An 8085-nucleotide genomic window follows, 5' to 3' on the forward strand; every position below is an offset into this window, starting at 1 on the left:
CTGCCAGGGGTGAAGTAGAATAGAAATGAACAGGCAGAGCACAGAGGACTTTTGGGCAGTGAAATACTGTATCTTATATTCATGGGTATATGTCATTATGTATTTGTTGAGACCTACAGAATGTGCAACACCAAGAGTGAATGAACCCTAAGTAAAGTTTTACCCGGAGTAAAACTGTGGACTTTAGGTGATTATGATGTATAAAAGTAAGCTCATCCTTAGTTTCAAAAAAGAGAGGTACATTCTGGCGAGTGATGCTGATGAAGGGGAAGGCTGTGCATGTGTGGGAGCATGGGATCTACGAGAAATCTCTGAGCCTCCCTCTCCACTTGGTTGTAAACCTAAAACTGCTCTTAAAAAAATGAATTCTTTAAAAAAAAGAAAAAGAAAAAGAAAACAAGGTAGAATTAAAAAGGGATATAATAAATATTAAAAATGGAAGGCAGAGGAAGGAACAAGCTATTGCAACCAGCGGTTTAGGACAAGGAAGTTGCTTTCTTGAAAACTAAGTAAAATTTTTGATAGGCTACAGAAGTTTTGTGAGCCTAAGGACAGAGTCATAGCAGGACATGTGGAAGAGACCACCAGCTATTCGCTACTCATGGAAATCCATTTCTTCCTCCTCCTGGACCTGACCAGATTATATTTCCCAAAACTCTTGTGTATTTCAGGGGCGCCACATGAGTAAATTTCTAACTAATAGAATATGAACAGACGTGAAGACTGGGCGGCCTCGCTGATAGAAACCTCTCGTGTGAGCTTCTCTATGCCTTTTACCCACCTGGCTGGCTGGGACGAAGCTGACCAGGGCAACTCTGGAAGCTGTGTGATGAGGATGGCACGCCCTCCAGCAGTTCTATTCTATGTATCGCCTCTTGGATAAGAGCCTTTCTGCCCACCTGGGACTGTTCAGTGAGTGAGAAATATTTAAACTTCTTTTGTGTTTGAACCCATTATACCTTTGGGATCTACTTGTTGCAGGAGGTAGTGTTACCTTAATAATGCAGGTGGTATACTGAGGCAAAGGTGAATAGAGAGGCCCGCAGCAAATACAGTGGGGGTTAACTGGAAACCTAACTGGTAGTGACATTGAGACAGATCACGTTAAAGAACTGAGGTTTCTTCTGGGGCGCCTGGGTGGCTCAGCTGGTTAAGTGTCTGACTCTTGGTTTTGGCTCAGGTTATGATCTCAGGGTCCTGGGATCGAGCACGGTGTGTCATGTGTTGGGCTCTGGGCTTAGCGGGGAGTCTGCTTAAGACTCTCACTCTCTCTCTCTCTCTCTCTCTCCTTTCCCCTGCCCTTCCCCCTCACTCAGGTACATGCACATGTGTATTCTCTCTAAAATAAATACCTAATTTTAAAAAAAAAATGGAGATTTCTTCTGTTAGCAGCAAATCAAAATAAATCCACACTCTGATGAAATTAAACCATATGCAAATAAATTATGTTTTGAAGACCATTTTTATGAACATTTGACATTTAAAACTATACTTCAGGCGTGAACATGAGTACCTTCTTACACTGGCATTCTTTTGTTTTGCAAAAGAAGTAAGCCTCTAGAAATGATGCCCATGCTTTAATTTTTCCACTTGCCATTCCATTAATAAGCACTCATGAAATTGTTACAAGTTTTAGTTTCAGTTCCACCAACACATGCTATAATCAGCACCTGACAATGGAAGAGGACACTCAAGTAAGAAATACATGAATGCTCCTACTTTAAGGACAATCAAAGAACAAACAGAGAAACAAAGATCGCAGCTGGCATTATGCTGTCAGAGAAAACGAAACGTTATAAAAGAGATTTCTATGCTCTTTCAAGCGTACTTTTCCCAAAACCAGAAATGTGGCACATCGCCCAAGAAAGACAGGAAATAAGAAGTATATAAAAGCAATACTGCAAGAAGGAACAATAAAAAAATTAATTTGAAGCAGAAAGCAAGCACATTAGTGCAATCTTACTTTTCTGAATGAACAGTTTCTCTCTAAATGCAATCTGTGAGATGAACGTTGGACATGGTTGAAATATCGTGATAGGTTGAAAGGAGGCAGGGGAAAACTGTTTCTCAATTCAGAGGAAGCATGAAGTAGATTTTGAGAAGACAAATTTTGGTAGACTCCAAGAGAAGTTCGTCTGAATAGGGAAGTGGAAGGCAGAGAGAAGAGTGGCAGACAATGTGAAGACGGGTAAGGAGAGTTCAAGACAGAGTGATCGAACAGAAAGAATCAAGAACTCAGTCATGTGACCACACCTATCTCCTGGGAAAACTGTGCTTTGGGAGAAGAGAATGCGGATTTTCATGAGCAAGCATCAGTCTCTGTCACTATGTTCTTCTATGATTCTATCACTTCACTAATCCACTTGCCTCAGAATGAAATTGTCAATCTCCGTTTTCTATTATAGAGTAAAGACAGACTTGCACTGATCAACATATAGCTATGAAGTAACTAGGTATAGCTAGCATTGTTAAACTTTGAGAACTGGAAAGGATATAGGAGACTTGATCCCAGGTATTTGATTATAAACAAAGGAAATAAGACCCAGGAAAGTCAAAGTTATAATTTACATTTTATCAGCTTTGTTGCACTAGTTGAGCTCCTGTAACAAAGGAAAAAATACAGAGGCTTAAACAGACGGTTTATTTCTCTCACAGAAGAGTCCGGATCAGAGTTGGTACGGTAGCTTTCCACAAGAAGGGAAGAATGTTGGGAAGGACAAAGTTCTCTCCTTTTAAAGGCGTGATCCAAATGTACACATATTACTTCCTCTCACATCCCAGTGGCCAAAACCAAGTCAAACTAGCAGCAAAGAAAGCTGAGAATTATGGCCTTCTGCTGAGCAGCCAGATGTAGAAGCAGAAACTTTTATTATGATGAGAAAGAAAGGGAAGATGAATACTTGTCAATACTCGTTACCTTAAAAAAAAAAAAAAAAAGGAGCCAAAATACATCCCCATTTATAGAATGAAACTCCTAATACTAATAATGTATTAGCCTGAAAGAAAATCATAAGAATGGTATGGCACTTTCATGGAGAATAAGAGCCTCAAATTCAGCTCCGTTGGAAATGAACTCTAGAAATACTCAAGGATGAGACAGATATCATCTAAAGCAATTGTTCCCAACATCACTGTGTGTCACAGGATCGCCAGTGATCAATGTCACTGAATGTCAGGATCAGTAGTGAAAATTATTTTAAAATATCAATGCCTAGCTTTGCGCAGTGGCAGTATCGTAGCCAATGAGGTTTATCCGAGGCGCGATTATTGCTAATTAAAATATCAATGCCTGAGTACTACACATTCTAAATCTGGGTAGGGACTTGGACATCTAAAACTTTTTAAGTCCCCAAGAGTGAATAAGATATTGGGGCTAAAACCAATGATAAAGGGGTGCCTGGGTGGCTCAGTCCATTAAGCATCTGCCTTTAGCTCGGGTCATGATCCAGAGTCCTGGATCAAGCCCCACATTGGATACCCTACTCATTGGGGAGCCTGCTTCTCCCTCTCCCTCTGCCTGCCACTCCCCCTGCTTGTGTTCTTTCTCTATCTTTCTGTGTCAAATAAATAAAATCTTTAAAAAATATTTTTAAATAATTTTTTTAAAAAATAAATAAATAAAATAAACTCAATGATAAAGAGAAAATCAAAGACAAATATTCAAACTCACCTGAAAGGTTAAAATAAAAAGACTTATTTTAAAGATACTCTTAGTGCTTTTTTTTTTTTAAGATTTTATTTATTTATTTGACAGATCACAAGTAGGCAGAAAGACAGGCAAAGAGAGATAGAGGAGGAAGCAAGCTCCCCGCTGAGCAGAGAGCCTAATGCAGGGCTTGATCCCAGGATCCTGGAATCATGACCTGAGCCAAAGGCAGAGACTTTAACCCACTGAGCCACCCAGGCACCCCAAGACTTATTTTAAATAAATAAATATTGTCGAACTTTTCTGAGTAACCTCAATCAAAAGGATTTTAGATTACAAAAGATTGATAATGATAGTATAGGATTGGTTTATCTCTTGGCTCTGTTACTGTTAGACTTTGGGCTAGTTCCTAAAGCATTCTGAGCTTAATGTTCCTAGCCCATAAAATGTGGGGTTTAGCCAAAATTATTGCTTATAGCATTCCCTCATGTTTTCACTTTTTGCTAGCTAGTTCTCTTCATTATGAACAACATAAGAGTGAAGCAAAAATAGTTAGCATTTAACAAATATTTATAAAGGTCTTGGTTTGTGTTAGCCTCTGCTAGGAACACAAAGGGAACTTAGATAAAAGTGGGCCAGGGTTCTTCCTTCTTCATGGAGCTTACAAGCTATCAGCCGCAAAATATTATACTAGGTCCTATATGATGTCGCTCAGAAGCCTAGTGATGGCCACCTTTCGGTGTTAGGAATATACAGAGGTCTTTCTTTCCCTTCCTCTGTCTCTGTCTGTCTCTGTCTCTGCCAGACCTTCCCCCATTTTCCCCTTTCTCCTTTGCAATCTCTTTTGTTTAAACTCAAATTTTTCTAATTATGTAATACTCTCATAATGGAGGAAAAAAGGAAATCCTATAAAAAGCATTGTCTTTTTAAAGCTTTTTAAAGAATATATATTTTCAGGATTACCTGGGTGGGTCAGGCAGTTCAGCAACCAACTCTTGGTTTCTGCCCGGAGTCATGAGATTGAGCTGCATATTGGGCTCTGAGCTCAGCACTAGTCTGCTTGAGGCTCGCTCTCTTTCCCTCGGCCCCTCCCCAATCCACTCACTCGCGCTCTCTCTCTCAAATAAATAAATCTTTTAAAAGCAAATAAAATAAAATATATATTTTCAAATTCCTGTTCTCTTCTGTAAGAGAGATATCTAAGCAAAATGTAGATTAAAATATTTGATAAGGTAGAGCTCATCCCAAGCAGAAAGAACCTCTGTAAGAGCTGAGTCCCTCTTCTATTTGCACGGCTTTTAGGAAAGAAATCCAGATCCAGCAGAAATGTTACTGTGTGCATATGTTTGTCCACGTGTGCCCACGTATGTGTGTACACACATGCTTGTACAGGTTTAATAGAGCAAAGGGGCAACAAAAGATGAATACAAATAAAAGACAGCGATGAAGGAACAATGAAAGAAAGAAAAATAGCATTACTCAAAAACAATTAGTTCCTTTTTCTGTAAGCCAAACAGCTTTGATAATTGAGGTTTCACAGGCAAGTCCTACAACATTTTCTCAGCTTTCTCTGGTGACCTTCACCTTGGCACAGCTATTAAATGCTGAGAGGCTAACTACTGTTTGCTTCTTGGATACAAAAAACGTTCAGTTCTCTCCAAGTGGTTCTGTGCTTCTCCTAAGGCAAGCAACCGCCCCCGCCCCGTCAGCTCACAATCGCTCCGCTAGGGGAGAAGCACCATAGCAAGGTATATTCAAAAGACCAGAGAATCCAAAAGCTTTGGAACATGTGGTATGAGTGTTATTATTTTCCCAGTTGTTACCCTTTCCTTCCTTGTGTTTTGCTTAAGTTAAAGAATTCTGCACTTCTAGCACATACTAATATTGTTTGGGAGGAAGAAAGAGAAACCTAGCCAAGAACAGGGGCAAACTGAAACTAAATTCACAGTGTATCTTAAATGATACCACATGAACCTTTCTGTATTTCATTTCTAAAAGGGTCCCACTGTGGACTCTAGTATTAACATTTGCCTCAGAAACAACTAACACTTAATATACTTTATTGACACTTATTTATTAATAAGTTGTAGAGTTAATCATGGGACTTACTGTTGAAGCATTGCTGTTTAATCAATATACAGTAGAACCTCCATTTTTTTATTACCTGGTAAGTCTTTTTAACAGTATTCTCCCCAGTGACTCTTATCAATCAAACAAAAGGGGAAATACAGTTATGTTCATTCATTACTATGCTTAATGATAGTCCATGGCATTTTTTTTATTTTTTTTTTAAGATTCTATTTATTTATTTGTCAGAGAGAGAGAGAGAGAGCGCGAGCACAGGCAGACAGAGTAGCAGGCTGAGGCAGAGGGAGAAGCAGGCTCCCTGCCCAGCAAGGAGCCCAATGTGGGACTTGATCCCACGCACCAGGATCATGACGTGAGCTGAAGGCAGCCGCTCAACCAACTGAGCCACCCAGGTATCCCGAGCCCATGGCATTTTTAAAGGCAACTGTAAAATAAGTCGGACATATATATATGAAAATGTGATGTCTCTCTATGTCAGTAATAAGTAGGAACAGTATTAAATGTTTGGTATTATGTGTTCGAGGTATAAATGTTTTGCCCCCTTTTACCAAAAAAGAACACGATGTGTATACAGGAAAGTATTAAAGTTGTTTAGCATCCAACTAAAGTTCTAAACTGAGGACTATTTTGCTCCTAGGGGACATTCGGTGATGTCTGGAGACTCGATTGTCACAACGCGTCCAACTGACCTTCACCAAAGAACCTCCTGGCTTCTTTTTTTCCTAGGAAATCTTGCCAAGACTATAGGACCAGCCACTCATTAGTCCCTAAACAGTGTTAATTGGGGGCCACCCATGGGTTAAACATCACACAATATATATTTTATACATTTATATATATAACAATCACCTTGGAATATCATTTCCATTGAAGAGATGATGAAACTGAGGCTCAGGAAAATAACACAGCGTACCCAAGATCTTATGTCTGGGAAGAAGTATTGGAGCCAAGAGGAAAATCCAAGGCTCCAGGCTCTAAAGCCAAAGCTCTTTCCATCACACCAACCTCTTAGTTCAACAGGCTCTGAGCTTGAGATACGGGTGTAGATTTTGGGGGCAAGTTTCAACACCTGTGTGGGAGAGAAATATGATTGGGATGCTGATCCCAAGATCCTGTATAGGGCTCTGGAGCTGAGATGGCCTTTCTGGCCTTTCAGAGTCATCCAGCCTTAAGGCAAGGGAACTGGGCCTCCATATCCCACGGTCTCATAGACTAGTCCAGATTCAGGCTTCCCCAGGGAGAGAGAGTATGACCTTAGGTGAAGTAGCTTCTTATGGGGAGAACAATGGCAAAGAAGAACTCAGTCAAGAGTCAGCTTCCAGAGCTCCCAGAAGCTGAGAAAATGAGTGCCTTAGACCCACAAAGAGAACTGGGCAGGATCCTACAGCATCCACCACATCGGAGAACACAAGCCCCCACCCCACCCCCACCATATTTCCTAACCCTAGCTGTTCTGACAAGGTTGAATCCTCTGTCCTTAGGGGGGGAGGGGGACTGTTGCCTATTTTAGGTACCACTTACTATATGATTTTGAATCAGTAACTTAATCTCTTGGTACTTTAATTTCCTCATCTGAAATATGAAAGTACGACTCACAACGTGGCATTTTTCAGAATACAACTCCCGGAAGCTAAGCACCTGGAAAATGTTTCCTGTTGCTGTGTATTTCTTACTTTGGCTTTCCTCCCTTCTTTCCAGCTGCTTCCAGGTATAAAAAGTGCTTTAAAGTCAGATACCAACAGACATAGGTTATGGAAGTGCCCAAATCTCAGCTCAGGACTTTGGCCCATTGTTTACTTCAGTCCTACGACTGCTACTGCCACCTCACTTTACTCACTACCACTTAAGAGAATGATTCCTTAAAGGAAGCTTCAAGAGACTTCTTTATGCATACCTGAAGTACTCCTGGGCTCACTCCAGGACAGTGGTTGTTTAAATAATTCATGAGAGTTGTGCCTGCAATTGGCAAAGGCAAGGCAAACTGCACACGAACAGCTTATTCTTTACATGCCTGCACGGGGTCTTTGATAATACAAGATGCTAGCATAGAATTCAGTACTGCTTAAAAAAAAAAAAAAAAGGAAAGAAAAGAAAAGAAAAAAACTTAAGTGCTCCAAAGAAGACAAGACAATATTTAGAGAACAGTTAAGCCCAAAAGCAATGGATATGAAGGTGACAGCCACCAGGTGATAAACATAAAAGAGGTACTGCATTCTTTAGCCAGGTTGGGACACTGTCCCTTCAAGAACCAGACCGTTCTCATTTTCAAGAGGATACAATAAATACAGAGTCGTTTTCCCCATACAGAAGCCTTGATGACTTTCTTAATGCTCCTGCCAAAATGAATGTTG

At 40.3% G+C, this 8085-nt stretch overlaps 1 pseudogene; it reads left to right on the top strand.

Annotated features, from left to right (window-relative positions):
- The first annotated feature begins 3213 nt into the window (after nt 1-3213).
- Nucleotides 3214-3373, top strand: LOC131822797 (U4 spliceosomal RNA; annotated as a pseudogene).
- The last annotated feature ends 4712 nt before the right edge of the window (nt 3374-8085 follow it).

Source organism: Mustela lutreola, chromosome 1 (assembly GCF_030435805.1).
Source record: "Mustela lutreola isolate mMusLut2 chromosome 1, mMusLut2.pri, whole genome shotgun sequence".
In the NCBI taxonomy this organism is placed as follows: domain Eukaryota; kingdom Metazoa; phylum Chordata; class Mammalia; order Carnivora; family Mustelidae; genus Mustela; species Mustela lutreola.